This window comes from Marmota flaviventris, chromosome 3 (genome assembly GCF_047511675.1).
Source record: "Marmota flaviventris isolate mMarFla1 chromosome 3, mMarFla1.hap1, whole genome shotgun sequence".
Lineage (NCBI taxonomy): Eukaryota > Metazoa > Chordata > Mammalia > Rodentia > Sciuridae > Marmota > Marmota flaviventris.
Window position 1 is genome coordinate 112,294,469 of NC_092500.1, and position 19,365 is coordinate 112,313,833.

At 39.3% G+C, this 19,365-nt stretch overlaps 1 long non-coding RNA gene across 1 annotated transcript in view; it reads left to right on the top strand.

Annotated features, from left to right (window-relative positions):
- The window catches only part of LOC139705234 (uncharacterized), a 106,364-nt gene extending 101,272 nt beyond the window's left edge, over positions 1–5,092 (top strand). Inside the window, exon 2 of the long non-coding RNA XR_011707130.1 lies at positions 4,784–5,092. This is a non-coding gene — a long non-coding RNA (uncharacterized lncRNA). The remainder of the gene's footprint in view (positions 1–4,783) is intronic.
- Positions 5,093–19,365: the final 14,273 nt, after the last annotated feature.

The following is a 19,365-nucleotide window of genomic DNA, read 5'->3' on the forward strand; positions in this document are numbered from 1 at the left end:
ATCTGATATTTTGGTCAATTTCATTCCACCCTTCCTTCCTTTTCCTGGCCCTCCTCCATTCCTTCAACCCCCTCCTTCTACTTTCTTCTATTTTCATGGGATCTCCATCCCCAGTTAAATTTTCAAAGCTAATTTTAATTTTATTTATTTACTTTTGTTTTACCCTGCACACTGCTGTGACTGTTGTTGCCAGAGTCCAAATCCTCCATAGTTCAATATCACTAGAGATGAAACCTGCCAACTCCTGTGGTTTTCAACAAATTTTCTTTGGGACAATTTGCTTTCAATTGTAGAAAAAAAATTAAGTTCTTGAAATCAATGCTGAAAGGGGAAGAACAAGCAAGAGGATAGAAAGCTGTATTGTGGGGTGTCATTCCTCATTGTGGACTGTTGAAAGTGTGGATAAGAAGCATTGGGGCAAAGAATCAAGAAAAAATGAAATAGAAAAATGAGCAGAACATGCTGACATGAATTAGAAACTTTCTAAAAAAAATAACACAAAAATACTTAAAAGCACAAATCATTTTTAAATTAGCTTTTATTAAAGGTACAAAGTTTGACTTATTATCTCTCCTCAGTCCATATTATCTAACTCATTTTGTCCCAGTGCATGTAAGCAAAAATAAGGCCCATTGTACTTACCATTAAAATAAAAAATATGGGTTGGAGTTCTCTCCTGAGTTGTTCATTTGTGTAACCACAACATCTGCTTCCTTGAATTTTCTTTGTTTTTCAAATAATACACAATTTGTTGTTCATTCTATTTAATGCTTCACTCTCTGGTTATTTATTGATTCTCCTTGGGATCCCTGGCAAATGGTGAAGGAGTTCATCTTTGGCCTCCTTGACCTCTATTCATTAATTCATTCAACAAATGTTTATAGAGAGCCTGTTGTGCTTCAGACAATGTATAGAGCAATGTGGACTTCGAAACCTGCAACAGCTCATAATAAATGGGGAACAATTAATAGTATAGAGGTAGGAGCTATGGCAGAGAGTCATATATGAAATATTGCACTACCACAACTGAGGAGCCATATAATTTCCATTGTGGGCATGAATTTTCTTGCCTTTTGAGGTGATATGAGCTATTTTTAAATCTCCTCAATCCGTATTATCTTTCCTCAGTACATATTATCTAACTCATCTTGTTCAGTGCATGTAAGCAAAAATAAGACCTATTGTACTTATCATTAAAATAAAAATGAGTTGTATCCATTTTCCTTCCCCAGGTCCTCCCAGGAGAACACTTGATAGGTGGAAGGCCACAGGATTTGGAATAAAAACCAGAATTTTTCCACCACTCAGAAACTATAAACCTTGAGCAAATTCCTTGAACTCTGACAACCTTGGATTTCTCAATTGTACAAAGGGATGACAGTAACAATTATGTGTCAATATTAGTGATAATGTATATAAAATTACAAACTGTGGTTACACTGACAACTCCCACTGAATCAGTCTACTGGTATTTCACAGTGTTTAAGCCCTTAGGTAGTCTCCTCCCATGTTGACTCTGGACTTGGCCCTATGACTTGACTAGTGAGATATAACCATGACACAGCAGAAGCTTGATAAGCATTTGCACACTGGGGTTGACCCCCTTAAAATGCAGATGCCATGTAGAGAAATTTGGGCAACACTACTTAAAACAAGAGGTCCCAGCCTTTTAGCTAGTTCTACTGACTTAGACCTCCCAGCCCCAGCCAGACCATTGTCTGCATGCAGCTTCTTGAATAAGTCCAGGCAAAGGAAAAGAACCACCTGGACAAACCACAGACTCTTGAGAAATAACCAACTGTATTTGCTTCAAACTACTCAGTTTTGAGGTGACTGTTAAGCATTAATACATAACAGGTACACCAATATTTAAAAGATACTTATGAATGTTTACCATGAGTCAAACACTATGCTGGGCTTTAAGGATACTATGGCAAGTATGACCAATATGGGTCTTCCTCTATGGATTTCACATTCTAATAGGGAAGAAAGACTAGAAAAATAAAGTGATTACCCATTGTTCTGTATCCTATGAAGGAGAGAGTGTAGGAGCTGAGGCAGAGATGAACAGGGAATGGTATCTGGTTTTGATAAGGTGATCAGTGAAAGCTCTGAGATAAAACTGACGCTGAAACTGAGAAAAGAAAAATGAGGGGCTGGGCATGTGGCTCAGTGTCAGAGCGCTTGCCTAACGTGTGTGAGGCACTGGGTTTGATCCTCAGCACCACATACAAAAAATAAGTAAAATAAAGGTCCATCAACAACTAAAAGAAATCATTCAAAAAAATCTTCATAGTGCCATTGGGAGAGGGAGCAGGGGAGGATTAGACAAACTCTAGATAGGGCAAAGGGGTGGGAGGGGAAGGAAAAGGGTATGGGGGTAGGAAAGACAGTGGAATGAGATGGACATCATTACTCTAAGTATATGTATGAAGACACAAATGGTATGAATATACTTTGTATACAACCAGATATATGAAAAATGTGCTCTACATGTGTAATATGAACTGTAATGCATTCTGCTGTCATATATAACTAATTAGAATAAAGAATAATGAGAAGAAAGTAACCATGAAGAGCTTCATATAATATGTACTCAATAAGTGATAGACATATAAAATATACATTTTATTAACAGACTTGTAAAGTATCATTAATATTTATTATTTACTTATGTATTATCATACACCACATAACAGTGTTTCAATTGATGACATACTGCATATATGTTGGTGGTCCAATAAGATTATATCACCTTGTGACATTGTAGGCATCTTAGTTTGTCTAATACTCTATGATGTACTTACAATGATGAATTTATCAGAACATATCCCTGTTGCTAAGCAGTGCATGAGTATATGTGGTACATGGTAGGCAGTCAGTATAACGTCATTTCTGGCCCTTTGCTTTCTCTTTGGTCAGCATTAGTGGCCAGGATCCAGTTAGAAAAATAAAAATCACATGAGGTTTATCAACAGAGGATATTTTATAAAGAGAAATTGTTACATGTGAAAGAAAGGCTGAAAGGGTAAAAAAGAATGCTGAGATACCTATAGGGCTGCAGGAAGTGACTAAGAGTTATAGCGCTGGAATAACGAAGAGGTTGGGAGTCACCTGTAGCTAGAAACTTGGAGTATTGGCTTATGAAGAGAAAGTACCATTCAGTTGGAATTGATATTTCTGAGGTAAGTTGATGAGTTGATAATAAGACAGAATGTATAAGGGTGGATTTATAACTGAGAAATAGCAGGCGAAGGGTTAAGATTATCTAAGTCAGTCCTTACATTTTCCTACATTTGATCCAGTATAACATTTGTCCTTAATATGTTATTACTTTTAAGAAAAAATTTTTTTATTAGTTTCTTTTAAAAAATATTTATTTTTTAGTTTTAGCTGGACACAATACCTTTATTTTATTTATTTATTTTTATGTGGTGCTGAGGATTGAACCCAGGGCCCTGCAAGTGTGAGGCAAGCACTCTACTGCTGAGCCACAACTCCAGCTCAAATGATTAGTTTCTGAATAAAGCTGGACTTAGGTACATTAATATGATAAAATTGATTAGATATGTATATATAATATCTTAAGTGACCACTAAAAGGCAATCAAAAAGATATATCAAATAATAGTATAACAGAAAATGGAATTCTGAAAAATAAACAACCTGCAGGAAGACAGAAAAAACATAAAAAATGATAAAAGAAAGAACAGAAAATAACAGATAAAATGATAGATCTAAGCTCTAATACATCAATAATAACATTAAATGTAAATGATATAAATTCACTAATGAAAATAAATTGGCAGAAAGGATAAAAGAAATTATGAATTCTATGTGTTTACTTCAAATACAACAATATAGGTAGGTTGACAGTTAAAGAATAGGACATGATAAACCACGAAAACATTAATCAAGAGAAAGCAAAAAAATTTTTTAAAAGATAGACATTAATGACTGTTGGCAGACATATGGACAAATTAGAACTTTCAAACATGCTAATGGGATATTAAAATGGTGCAAATAATGGAAAAATGGTTTGGCAATTCCTCAAAAAGGTAAACATAGGGTTATTACATGATCTAGATAAGGTGATCTATGAATATATCCAAAAGAACTGAAGTATGACCATATAACAAACTCATTCAAGAATGTTCATACCAGTGTTATTTATAAAGCTGAAAAGTGGAGACAACTCAAAGTTTATCAGTGATGAATGAGTAAAGAAAATGTGGTATATCCATGAATATTATTCGGTCATAAAAAGAAATGCAATACTTGTACATGCTACAACTAAGAATAATCTTGAAAAAATCACATTAAATGAAGAAGCCAGTTACAAAATGAAATGTTCAGAATGGGGAAATCCTTGGAAACTGATAGTAGATTATTGTGTTCCAGGGGCTGTGGAAAGAGGAAGAATGGTGCATGATTGCTAATTGAGTACAGGATTTCTTTTTGGGGTGAGGAAAATGATCTGAAATTCTGTTGTGACAGTAGTTACACAACACAGTGTAACTAAAAAAATCACTGAATTGTACACTTTATTCTTTTATTTGCAGTACTGGGATTGAATCCAGGGGCACTCAACCCCTAAGCTATACCTCCAGTCCTTTTTTAGTTTTTATTTTGGGACAGGGTCTAAGTTGTCCTGGGTGGCCTCAATCTCCCAAGTAGCTGGAATTACAGGTGTGTGCTACCATGATCAGCTTGAATTGTATGTTTTAAAAAGGAATTTTTTTTATGTGAATTTCATCTCAATAAAGTGTTTTTTTTTTTTAAAGAAATCAGAACTGGCTATTTTAACATGAGAAAAGAAGACTTCAGAGCCAAATAATTGCCAGAAGCAAAGAGGAATAGAAGAAAAGAGAGAAGGAAAGAAGAAAAGAAAGTTGATGGAAAGAAGAAACAAAGAGTTTTGAAAATATTCAGATATAAATAGTTTTTAGATGACCTGTTATGGTAAAACTAATTGTCAGTCTATACATAATCACTTCAAGAATACTGTTTTAAATAATTTTTTTCTTACATTTTAAAAAGTATTTTAGTTGGTTTAATTGATTTTCTTTATTAAACATACCCTGTTGAATTTATTTATCTGTTCTTATTTATTTATTTGTCATAGATGGACACAATACCTTTATTTTGTTTATTTGTTTATGTGGTGCTGAGGATTGAACCCAGTGCCTCACACATGCTAGGCGAGCACTCTATCATTGAGCCACAACCCCAGCCCATGAGCCACAATCCCAGCCCTGTTCTAATTCTTATTCTTTCTTTTTTCCCTTTGGTTGTATTTAATTCTTCCTTTTCTTTTTTTTTTTTTTGACAGTCACTTCTTTTTTTTTTAATTTTTTATTGTTGTTGTTCAAAACATTACAAATTTCTTGACATATCATATTCCTCACTTTGATTCAAGTGGGTTATGAACTCCCACCTTCACCCCATACACAGATTGCAGAATCACATCAGTTACACATCCATTGATTTACATATTGCCATACCTTTTCTCATTTCTTAAGAGAAGAATAGGTTACTGATTCTGTATCTTTCTCTTCACTGTTTAAATGTCACCCCATAAGTTTCGGTACATTTTATTTTTACTTATAATATAATTTTATATATTTTTAGTTCCTTCCCCTCCCCCCCTCTCTGAGATAGGGTCTTGCTGTATCTGACCTTAAACTCACAATCCTCCTGTTTCAACCTTCTGAGTAGCTGTGATTACAGGGATAGCCACCGCACCTAGTTAACTTTTATTTATTTATTTTTTTTTGCGGGTACCGGGAATTGAACTCAGGATCACTTAACCACTGAGTCATATCCCCAGCCCTAATTTTATTTTTTAAATATTTTTATTAGTTGTTGATGAAATTTTTTATTTTATTTATTTATTTGTATGTGGTGCTGAGAATCAAACCCAGTGCCTCACACATGCTAGGCAAGTGCTATACCACTGAGCCACAAGACCAGCCCCCTAATTTTATTTTTAAATGATAAAATTTATAATAAGTGAAACATTTTTCAACTATTTAATTATTATTATTTTTTTGTGTGTGTGGTGCTGGGGATTAAACCCAGGGCATTTTGCAGGCAAGGCAAGCACTCTACCAACTGAACTATATCCCCAAACCTAATTAATTTTTTTTTAAATGGGCATAAAATATTTTCTGCTTTTAATTACTTTATTCCATTGATTATTTAGGAATGTATTATTTCACATATATTTGTGAATGCTTCCTTTCTGTTATTGATTTCTAATTTAATTCCATTATGGTCAAAGAATAAATATTGAAAGATTTAAATTTTTTTTTGCAGTAGTTATATTCTAAAAATTTGCTGGAAATACCAAAATTAATAAATACATTCCATATATATATATATATATATATATATATATATATGGCTGTCGTTGAATTTTTCATCCTCTTGCCTCAGCTTTCAGAGTCACTGGGATTACTATTTCTAGCTGAATTAGCAAATACTGAATTATTGCTGATGAGAGAAATGCAAACATTATTATTGATCAGTTGATGAAAATAAATGCTATTATTTTGTATATATTTTGTGGGTACATTTTGTTCTACATTGATTGTTGCACAGTATGAACATTTTGCTTTTAATTTTGTACCACTGGTAATAATATTCCAAAGAATGTCACATACATATATTCTTGTTTGCATGTGAGAGTGTTTCTCAGTACTATATTAGAACTGGAATTTCTGGCTTATAAGGCAATTGTATTTCCAATTTTGCTAGGTAATTCTGAATTGTTCTCTGTAGTGATTTTACTAATTTATGTTCCCACCAGTGTTTAAGAATCTCCCTTCTCACCACATCCTTGCCAGATGGAGTATTAAACTTCTCAATTTCTGCCAATCTGATGGGTGTAAAGTGCATCTCATTTTTAAAAATTGTGGTAGAAAATATATAACAAAATTTACCTGCATCTCACTTTTAATTACAATTTGTATGGAAATAACTGTAGATTTCACTTTTAATTGAATTTTTATGGAGATGATTGTAGATTCACCTTTAACTGAAACTTTCACGGAAATAATTCTACATTCATGTGCAGCTATAAAAACGAATACAAAAATCCCTTGTCCAATGAATTTTTGCATAAGACTATTGCCAAATAACTAACATTCACATCAGCACCTCAGAAGGATCCTTCATATGCCCTTCCAATAAAAAAACTTACTAAGGACAAATTATATTGATTTTTAAATTTTATTTTGGGATAATAATAATACAAATTTATTATAATAAGAGGGAGCCATGTCTATAGCTGGTAGGTCAGAGGGCTTGGAAAATGTTTCTTTCATTCACTGTTGAGAGCCACAGCCGAAGGGGCCCCAGCAAACTTCCAGCTGCCAGCAAACTTCTAGCTGCCAACTGATTGGCTCCTCTGCTGTGATGCTCATTGGGCTGTTTCCCCGCCCTTTCAGACCATGGAGCTGCTCACTGGGGGACTCTTTTTGGCTCCGCCCACGCGACCCAGCCAATCGGCCTCAAGAGCAGGAGGAGTGGGGGAGGTTGAGAGGCCTGTGGGAAGCCGGTGGTGGCAGTTGGGCTCTGAGGGTTTTTCCTGAGGAGCTGTGTGGTGTGGTGTGTGTGTTCTAAAAATAAAGTTTGTTTCTTTTGACAAGTGGCTCCTGAATTGTGCCCAGCCAGACTGCGGCAATTCACCCTTTGCTTATTTCCAGTGTCTGTCTCAGACTGGAGTCTCTGGCACTGTGCCTAGTTAGGCACCACATAAAAATGGAATTAATTTTTTTTTTTTTTGAGAGTCATCTATGATGATCTTAGAACCTTCTCTCCACTCCAGCCCACCACCACCAAGCTTTTTCCTATTCATGCAGCCATTTCTATATCTACTGAGAAAGACCTGGGAAGGCGCATGGGCTTGGCTAGGGGTCACCATCTTCCAATACCAGGCAGCAGAGACCACAAGAACAGACAGGGTGAGCCCAGGCAGATTGTGGATGTTCCAGGCTCCGCAACCATTTTCTCTGGTCTGGCTCTGAAAAATGTTATACTCTAGACATGCTGTCTCCCCTCAGGCACACATCCAAGGGTAAGAGTGAACCCACCCAGGCAAGAAGAACGAAGCCCTTCCCCGCCTCCCAGGTGTAGGGGAAATATGCCCAACTTGGAATGTTAACATGGTAATTAGCAGCAAGCCCCGCCCAGCCTTTCCTGACACCCATCACAAAGGGCCAGGCCAGGAACTGGGCCCTCTGGTTTATCAGTGGTTGGTTACTCTTGGTTACCGAGAGAAGAAGGGAACCCAGATTTTCTGTGATCTCCAGTTTCTGTGATATGCCTGGTAGCTCAACAGGGACCTTGTGTAGAGCTTCTCACTTAATCCTCACAACCTCATGAGGCAGATTTGCTCTTCTCTTCAAATCAAAGAGTAGATTTTGAAGGCAGGCAGATGGGGCCTAGCTCTGCCAGGTGGCCAACGATTTGTGACCTTCAGCCAATCGCCCACCTTCCTGGAGCCTCAGTAAGTGTCTGGAAAGCAGGCCACTGCTCACTGACTCGTTCCCCGGGCTCAAACATTGTGAGGCTTTTTGTTTTGTTTTTTTTTAATGAAGGAAATTAACACATGCAATACCATCCATCATTTAAAATATCTAAAACGCCTTTTGATAGAGGCCCAGAGGGAAGTGCTATATGAAAGGAATCCAGAGCACTGAAAAAAAAATCAAAGCTTCCCCAGCTTGAAGCAACATGGGGCAAACCTCAGTCCTTATCTTTTCTTCCTTGCCCTCCTCTCCGCCACACCCTAAATCATGAAAATAAACACTCCCAGCTGCACAGAACATTATGGAAGGGCCTGTTTTCTGCCTGGTTTGCCTCACCAGGCAGCCCTACTTCACTGGCCCATTGTGATGGGTGGTGGGAACAGCCGGGTGAGGCGTGCTAAGAATTAGCATGTTAGCATTCCAGGTTTGGCATACTTCCCTTACACCTGGGGGCGGGGCAGGGCGCTGGGTTCTTCTTGCCTGGATGGGTTCACAGTTACCCCCTGGATGTGTGTGTCTGAGGGGAAGACAACATATCTACAGTATAAAGTTTTTTCAGAGCCAAACCAGAGCAAAATGGTGAAAGGAACTTCGGCTTCTTTCCCTTGGTGGTGTCTCTCCCTTTCTCTTCCTCCCTATCGTCTCTCCCTTGGTGCTCCTTGGTGGCCCAGACAACTTCTGGGACAGAGCACCTGAGACTAATGTTCAAGCACCTTTACCTCAGAAGATTACAGTCTGGTAAATCATTTCTGAGGGTCTGCTTGGCCCCACTGATCTGTCACTTTCCCCTTTCTACTTTCAGAGCCATCTTTTAAGGATGGTTTTTACTTGAGGGTGTGTCTTTCTCTTTCAGAGCCTTAAGCAACTAGCCCTCAACCATGGCCTTAAAGGTTCACATTGTCCCTTTGGGTTCACTGATACAGATGCTCCCTCTTGGTGAGGTGGCCTATCTGCCATGGAGCTTGCCTAGAGAAGTATTAGTTGGATTTCTAAGCTCCTCCTCTTATAGGTGCCTTTGTATAGCACACAACTATCCAAGCAGCACCACCATCAGCTGCTGTATTTTATTCATCTCTGTATCCCCCATTGCTTACCACTCTTCCTGACAGGCCATGCATAAGCATGTGTTGACTAAATGTATGCACAAATGATGGCTGAACTACATCTTCCCTGTAACTCTAGTGACTTGCTGGCTAATAGATAACTACTTAAACTACCTATAACATGAGCCAGGAACATTGTAATCTTGCATACACAAGGATATGTGTTATATTTAAGGGATGATTTGTGTTATTTATAGCTAAACCCATACATTGGTGAAAAGGAGCTTAGATCCTACTAACTATTCCAATCACAGCTAGACACCTAGCAATAGGCTAGACCCTTGGAAGGACATTAATAAGTGTTAAGACATGTCCCTCTTTTCAGGACACCAGTGGTTTAGTTGGGGAAGAAAGAACCATGCAGAAATCTAACCACTAATATGGGACATCAATCAAACAATCACAAAAACAAAAGACAGATTGCATTGCAATGAGTGGGACAGAAAGAAAGGATGTATCTGTGAGTAAAACAAGCTCAAACTCGGCCAGCTGATTCAGAGCAGTCACTGAGGAAGTATGGTGAGAGTAGCGAAGCCAGGGGATCGCAGGCTGAATCTGAGTGGGGGAAGCAGTGCTGTCCAGGCAGGGGGAGCACCTCACACTGATATTCTGCCCTGAAAGGAATCATGACAAATATGGAACAGTGAGTATGGTAGGAGAATAGAAGGATGCTGGAGAATAAGGAGGAGACCATGGAGATCCCTTTCTCAACCCTGTGATCAATGGGAAACTATTGAAGGTTTTAAGCAGGAGGATGCTGTGCTCTGGTTTTTGAAACTTTATTTTTTGCAAAGCTGTGTGAAGAACAGACTAGAGGGAATGAAATTGGATGTAGAAAGCCACAGCTAAGAAGTTATCACAGGAACCCCAGAGGGAGAAGAGGAGATCCTGGGACCTTGATAGAAAGATAGGGAAATGGACACACTTGGGAGATATTTTAGAGATTAAAATCAATACTGTTTGGGCTAGGACTGTAGCTCAGTGGTAGAGCACTGGCCTACATGCATGAGGCACTGCATTTGATCCTCAGCACCACATAAAAATAAATAACAATAAAGGTGTGAACAAATCAGTATTATTTAGGAAGAGACTGGATATGGGATGAGGGAAATGTTAAGAAGCCAGATTTCTGGCTTGTACAACTTGATACCAGTGTCATGTTTTGGAGGGAATGGCTAGAGTTTAGTATTTCAGAATGTTCAGTTTGTGATGCATTGTAGGCAACCAGAAGAGGATGTGTCAGACTGGCAATTAGATACCACAGGATCTGGACTGGAGAAATAAACCATGAGTAATCCACCTACAGAGGATACCAGAGGCCTTGGAAGTAAGGGGAGTCCTACAAGAGAGAGGACAGAGTAAGAAAGCAAAGGCATCTAGTACCTTCAGGAATCTTTGGGTCAGTGGTTGTTTTGATAGCTGAGCAGAAAAGAAAGGGTGTGCAGCAAGTTAGGGAAGAGATCAGGACGATAGGATACCAGGGCATGGCAGCCAGGGTGCATGTTCATCACTGCTGAGAGTAGAAAAGGATGGGAATATACCTGCTGGTAGCAACAGGAACATCTTTGGTGAGGACATGAATAAGCTGAAGACTGAGTAGGAAATGAGGTGGTTGGAGGCAGTAGGCATAGACCAGTCTTTGGAGAAGTTTATTGGCAAAGGACATATGAGTGGAGATGGTATGTTAAAAGTGTGTGTGTGTGTGTGTTGTTTTGTTGTTGTTGGAAATGACTGTGCATATTGTGGAATCTGTAGGAATGATCCAAGAAATTGAGAACAAGAGAAAGAAGAGACACCAGACAGTGCGTGTTCCTCTGTAGGACTTGTGACCAAGATGTAAAGTAGGAACAGAGGGCCATACTTTTGATAGAATGGATGGCATTTGGTTTGGGGAAGAAGAGGCAACTGCTGCCTCAGCCATTTCTGTTTCTCTGTGGTAGCAGCAGGATCACCTGCTAAGAGCAAGACAGTCTAAGAATAAGGGGTGGACTTGAGATCACACTTGTAGAAGTAAAAGAGTGAGGGGATTGGCAAACCTGGTGACATTACCCAGATGGTCTAGGGACCATTTGTAGGATGGAGACATTCTGAGAAGGGTCGAAGTGAAACTTGTCTCATATACATCAATGTAATCTGAAGAAAGAGGACTGGAAATGTAAAGATGCTTTCCGCGGCTCACAGTCTATGGGAAAATTTCAAGAACACAAGTTGTAGGATACGGATTAGGTTTGACTGTTTAACAGTAGGTTAAACAGAGGTTTTGTAGGTTTAACAGAGAAATACAAAATAACGGTGACCTAAAATGCAATTTTTTTCTCTCTCAAAAAATAATGGATAGGGCTGGGGATCTGGCTCAAGCGGTAGCGCACTCACCTGGCTGCGTGCGGCCGGGGTTCGATACTCAGCACCACATACAAACAACGATGTTGTGACCGCCAAAAAAAGCTGAAAAATAAATATAAAAAAATTCTCTCTCCTCTCTCTCTCTCTCTAAAAAAAAATATGCAAAAAATAATGGATAAAATAGCCCAGAGCTAATATAAAACCTTCCAGTGTTATGAACCAAAACCTCTCTTACTGCTCTAATGTGCATGGCTTCCATTCCCAATATTATCTCATGGTCTTAGGTGGATGCTACAGCTCCAGCCATTACATTGCTCTTCCAATCAACAGAAAAGTGAAAGAGAGGAAGAAATGGCAGAAGGTGCCTTCTTCTATCTTCTATGAAAGTTTCCTCAAGCTATCACATGTCATTCCTACTTTAATGTCACTGGCCAAAACTGAATCATATGGCTACACTTAGCTGTAAAGGAGCCTGAAAAATGTCGGCTTTATTCTATTCAGCAATGTGCCAAAACATAAAAGTTGGGGATAGTTCAACTGTTAAGGAAGAGGGACAGAACTAGCTGTCTTTCCACTTAAACAGGTGAATGTGGTGCAGTGATACACACTAATCAAATACAGAGTAGGGAGATGTCAGCTCAGCCTGAATCAGTTAAGAAAAGCTTTGTGGAGGAGTTCAAGTTGTGGTTCTTTGGGTGCAATTTACAGAAAGTACCTGGAGCAGACATCTAATTGTCCCTCCATTATCACATTCTTCCCTTCTTCCATAAAACAGAGTCTCTTCTGGACATGTAGCTATCCAGTTAAGGCCTATATTTCCCAGACTCTTTTGCAGGTAGATAGGTGTGGTGATTATTAAGTTCTGGCCAATGAGCTGTGAGCAGAGTGATGTGTACTACTTATGAATCTCACCCTTAAAAATCCCGGATCTCTATGATATGCTATGCAGGCATGATTCTGGGAGCCAGTTTTGAATCTTGCAGAGAAAAGCAACACTCTAGGGATGTTTGGCTGAGAAATAAGACAGAAGAAGCCTGGTTCCCTGAATGTCCTCTGCTGCAGAACCCCTGGCCTTCTTGGACTGGGGATGTGGACTGGGGATGTAGCTCAGTGCTAGAGCACTCACTTGGTTCAATTTCCAGGACCACCACACACAAACAAACAAACAAAAACCAAAACCATTGATAGATAAACTCTCCTTTTTGAATTATATGAGGGGTCTTTTCTGCAGCAGTAGCATTAGCTTAGCCTATGCTATAAACAACTTATTAAACTATTTAAAGAGGAACAAAGAGGGGCGCTATTGTATGGAAGGTATTATGGAACCCAAGTACCACTTCACTCCTCCCCGTCATCCACGGGGGATATATTCTAAGACATTCCACAGGTGTGGACTGGGGATGTAGCTCAGTGGTAGAGCACTCGCTCGGTTCAATTTTCAGGACCACCACACACAAACAAACAAACAAAAAACAAACTTTGATATTCCACAGATGCCTGAAACCATGGAAAGTACTGAATCCCACACCTATTATGTTTTGTCCTATTTGTACATACTTGTGATAAAGTTTAATTTATAAATTAAATATAGTAAGAAATTAACAATGATGACAAATAATGAAATAGAACCACTATAACAATATGCTGTCATAAAAGTTATTTAAAACTCATGAATTATTTCTTTCTGGAATTTTTCATTTATATTTTTAGACCAGGTTGACTGCAGGTAAGCAAAACTACATGACATGGAAAGCAAAACTACAGACAAGGGGGGGCTACAGTGGTGGAAAATGCAGCCCAGCTTCAAGAATGAATAGGGAATCAGGAATTGGAGATAGGGAAGAAACCCCAAAATGCCTTTGCTGATCCTCAACCCTACTTCGCTTTGCACACCTACTTCAGCCTTCTGTCCTCTGCAGACCACCTTTGTCTCAGTGCTAGGGTACCACTGGGCTCAATCCCTAGTACCAATAAATAAATGATAAAATAATAATAATAATAATAATAATAATAATAATAACAACAACAACAACAACAACAACAATAATAATATAATTAGGTTGAGGGAGTTTCTGACCAGATTGCTGGTTGCTTTATATTACCAGCTAGGTACATTGTGGCCTAATGAAAGACTACATTTTTTCAGCCTTCCTTGAAGCTAGATGAGGCCATAGGACTAGGTCTTTATCCTGGAATGTGAATGGAAATGAGAGGCATGACCTCTGTTCTTTACTAAAAGGAAATTGTTTGCTCTCCACTTCTCTTCCCCTCCCCTAGGCTAAAGCATAGAAGTGATCATGACCCAGTTTTGAGCCAAGGACAACATCTTCAGAACTATGATGCAAGAAGATGGGAGGAACCCACGTCCCTAACTGACCCAGTGAATTTGAACAGCCCCATCATTCTGGACCACTCACCTCTGGTCTCTTGCTGAAGAAATAAATCAATTGCATCTTCTGTAACCCTGCATGTGTGTGTCATGGCAACTTCACCAATGCTTTAACACAGCAGTTTTGCCCTTTCCAGGCAGAGCAGATGGTCAACTTCTCCAGAGCAGAGATGAAGTATCTCTCATCTTTTTATCTCTGGGTCCTGGTATAACACCTTATAAATAGTAAATGTTCTATATACCTCTGCCCATTGAAGTCATGTGTGATTGGTAAGGACTAAAGCTGTGAAAATTAGGTTGGGACAAATCTGAAAAGCTTGTGAAGTGCTAATTCAAAATTTGGACTTTCCATTGCCCCTCATCTAGGTTCCATGGAAGTTTTCTTTCTTTCTTTCTCTTTTCTTTTTGGAACTGGGAATTGAACCCAGGGCACTCAATCACTGAGCCACATCTTCAGCCACTTTTTTTTTGGTATTTTATTTAGGAGCCGTGTCTCACTGAGTTGCTTAGTGCCTCACTAAGTTGCTGAGGCTTTCTATGTAAGGAAAAAGAAACTCACATTTTTAGGCTTCTCGGAATCCTGTTAGCTGGTGACACCTACTGGTCAATTGGAATATTGCAGCCTAAATCAGTGTAACTCCTCAGGAATCAAGGAAGGAGATGTTAAATTCAAAGTGACAAATGGTGGCTAGAGAAAATGTGATAAATAACAATAATTTGGGGGTTGCTCTGGGTCAACCACTGTGATGGGTGCTGTGGCAGGGATGTAGCAAATTTTAGATATGGTTCTGTTATGTGAGGTTTTGAGGGTTTTTTTAATCTTTCTCAGATAAGTTGCTTTCCTTTGATCTTGATAAGCTGCAAAATGCCTCTCCCATCCTTTCCCTCTTCCTGTGATTCTTCCTTATCTATTTTCATCAGTTTATGGTTTTCTTGTTTCTACCAAAGGAGTTAGTCACTATGGTATTGTTATTTGAACCAACATGTGACTTTTTTTTTTTTTTTTTAAGGAGCTACTATCCAAACAACAACAACAAAAAAAAAACCTCTCAAACTATCATGAAAAAATCAGTCTTCCTGCATGAGATGATGCAGCAAAGCTCTTTAGCTGAGTTCCCTGGAGAGATTTCTCTCAGTTCTCAGTTTTTAAAAATGACAAGATAGTCTATTTCTAAAAACCAGCCTGATCCCACTTAGACCCTGATTAGTTACTGCAGTGATGGTATCTCCTCTCTTACTCTAATGGAGGCCATGAGGGTTGTGCAGGCAGAGGAAGAGAATCTCATGAGAGGGAAGCTGCTGGGGTAGCCTGTGTGGGCTGGGCGGTGTGGGGAAGGGAAGGGAGTGTTTGCTCTGAAACCTTTCCAGTGCCTTGTTGCAGGAAAGGGGGAGGGGAGGGAGGCTTATATAGCAAGTTAAACCCAAATAACTAACACACACACACACACACACACACACACACACACACATGAGGGAAGATTATTTCTCAGTGTCTGTGGTATACTAGAAAAGGATGAGAATTTTCCTGTCCATCACAGAGATTCATCCAGTTGATTCCCTGGGGAGGTGTGCATGGGAATGCACTGGGTGCACTGCAGAGGCATTGTCCACCAATAAAAAGAAAAGGAAAATTCCCATATTCAAGCTGAAATTAACAGCCAGGAAGAGTTGATCAAGTGCAAGAAAGTTCAGTGACTACTCAAACCAGGGAGAAGGAGAAGTGGTGGGAAGAGGTGAAGGAAAAGGAAGGTACAAGCCCAGAACAACTGACCCTGTATTTCTAGACCCCATACCTCCTAGGATGTTTTCTTGCCCTCTTCTAGAGGATACTACTGGAGAAATTAAACATGGCCATTATACTGGAGAATATTATAGTACCAGTGTCAGTTGTCTTGTGCATCATGATGGTATTGTGTTATTGTAGTCCTGTAGGAGAATGTCTTTGCTCTTAGTAGCACATGCTTAAGTATTTAGGGATGAACTGTCTCTTGGTATCTTTAACTTTCAAGTGGTTCCAGAAAAAGAAAGGATGAGAGATTTGAAAAAATGAATTGTGGCAGATTAACAATTGACAGACCTAATCAAGGGGTGGACTATAAGAGTTCATGATACTATCTTGAAATTCTTCCCAACCTTAGAAATTTTCAAAATAGTAAGTTGGAAGCAAATTACTGGTACACGACAACATGGGTGAATTGACATGCGAATTAAAAAAGAAACCAGATGAAAGAGTAAAAACTGTATGATTCCATTTATTGGAAATTCTAGAACACATAAAATTCTGCAGTAAAAAGATGTCAGAACAATGGTTGCCTTGGTGTGAGGTGTGTAGGGCAGAGGTGGGCAGTCGACTGGAAAGGACCAAGAGGGAATGTTCTGTATTTTTATAGGGTCTGGTGTTTTACAGGCATAAGACATTATTTGAAACTAGGGGCTATGGAAGTGGCTCAGAGCTCTTGCTTAACATGTGTGAGGCCCTGGTTTATCCCCAACACCATGAAAACAGACAAAACAAAAAAAGCAAACTACAACAACAAATTGGGCAAATGTACACCTAGGATTTGTGCATCTTGTAGTTTGTAAAATGTTTATCAAAAGGGAAAGAATGACTAAATACAATTTTGGAGATTCATGTTGAGTTGGGGTGGAGTGTGGGACTTACATGGTTTTCTTACCCTCAAGATCTTTCCTAGATCCCCAATATGTCTAGGCATATTTTGAATGCTTCACTTTGCAGATTCAGAAGTAATATATTGGTGCTCAGGTTTTGAAGTTCTTAGCCCCAGAATTGGTTTCCCTACATTCAATTCCAGCTGTGGATCCAAAGATGAAGATACATCCATGGTTTAGTGCTGCAGAGAGGTTGACAGCCAGCCTCCAAAATGATGCCCAATGATCATCAACTCCTAGCTTTGTCTTTGTGTATGTGTGTGTAGCTCCCTCCTACACAAAGGGGGCCAACTTGAATAACCAATAGGATATTGCAGAGATGACACAGTGTATGACTTCCAAGACTATGTCATAAAATACATCAGATCATTCACTTTGCTCATTCTTCAATAATTTGCTCTGGGAGAAATCAATCTTGTGGAGGAGTCCAGAGGCATCCTGCCAATAGCCAGCACCAATCTGCCAGCCTTTGAAGCAGATCCTCCAGTCCCAGTCTATGCTTCACATGGTGACAGCCTTGACTGTAACCTCATGAAAGATCCTGAGCCAGAATTATCCTACAGTCCACTCATGGATTTTTTTTTTTTTCTACCAGGGATTGAACTCAGGGACACTCAACTACTGAGCCACATCAGCAGCCCTATTTTTTGCATTTTTATTTAGAGACGGGGTCTCACTGAGTTGCTTGGTCTCACTGAGTTGCTTAATGCCTTGCTTTTGCTGAGGCTGGCTTTGAACTTGGCGATCCTCTTGCTTCAGCCTCCTGAGCTCTAGGCTTACAAGCGTGCACCACTCATGGATTCTTTATCTGAAGAAATTGAGATAACAATGTGTGTTAAGCCAGTTATTCTTGAGGTTATGCAAGGTCAGATAAGTAAAACAGAAAGTGACACTGGGACCTTCAGGACACTGGCAAGTGTGGGTCACCTGCTTGTGGTAAATAGAAGTTTCCCCTTTTCATTCCCATCACTGCAAAGAAAGCCTGAAAAGTATTTTGTCTTGCCATTCTGACCGCAGAGTTGTACTTAGTCATTAAACTTCTTTAAGACTGCTCTCTGGCACCATCCTCACCCCGACCTGGAGAATCTGTCCCTTGACATACTTGCCTCAGGAGTGTCATGATACCTCATGGCACTTTAAAGACATTTACTTCTTGGATCTGAGAAGCTCCCAGGTCACACACATTGAGAAGCTACTGCCAATATCTCACATTCTCCTCACTAACCTCCATCTTCTCGTAGGGAATCTGTCTACCCACAATCAGCTTTTGTGGTTAATGAAGCACCTCCTTCAAAAAGAAACTTACAACAACATTTTCATTATAAAAGTAAGACGGACTCATTTTAGAAAAAAAATTAGAAAATAAATATAGCAGTCAAGGGACTGGGTTGTGGCTCAGTGGTAGAGTGCTTGCCTAGCATGTGCAAGGCCCTGGGTTGGATCCTCAGCACCACATAAAAATCAATCAATAAATAAAAGTATTGTGTCTAACTACAACTACAAAATAAATATTAAAAAAAATATATAGCAGTCAACTGTTAAAGTTGTGTACGTATGGGGCTGGAGTTGTAGCTCAGCGGTAGAGTACATGTGAGGCACTGGGTTTGATTCCCAGCACCACATATAAATAAGCAAATAAAATAAAGGTCCATCAACAACTAAAAAGTATATTTAAAAAAAAAAGTTGTGTACGTGTGTGTATGTGCTCCCAAAGCAAATTCACTATAGACGATTCAAGATGAAATAAAATGCTGAAGTAATTTATTCTGTCATATCCAAAGCTTTGAGATTAACATATTTTCCACTTGAAGGTTTTATGTATTAAAGGAATATTCTGGCAAGTGCCGATTTAAATCTTCTAGAAATAATATGGGTGCAGGTTAAAAGGTCAGGGAGTGATCATAGTGATCATTTGGCTATCTGATCAGAAAGAAATGGTCACCAAACACTAGACTCAGGCCCTCTGGTCGACACTTCACCCATGTGGCCTGTGAATCCCCTCAGACATCTCACTGACCCTGGCAGGCAGAACACTTGTTCTTTTCCACACACATGCCAGACCTCTGCATAGATCCAGGTCCTCTGAGGCCACAGGGCACTGGCTTTGGTTTCCTGGGGCTGGGTCATAAAATATCACAAACCAGATCACTTAAAAAAACCCAGAAATTTATTTCATGATTCTGGAGTCTAGAAATAAAAAAATCAAAGTCAACAGGATTGGTTCATTCTTTCAGGCTGAGGGGAAATCTGTTCCATGCCACTCTCCCGGCTTCTGGTGGTGACTAGCAATCCTGTATGTCCCATGGCTTGTAGATGCATCACTATGA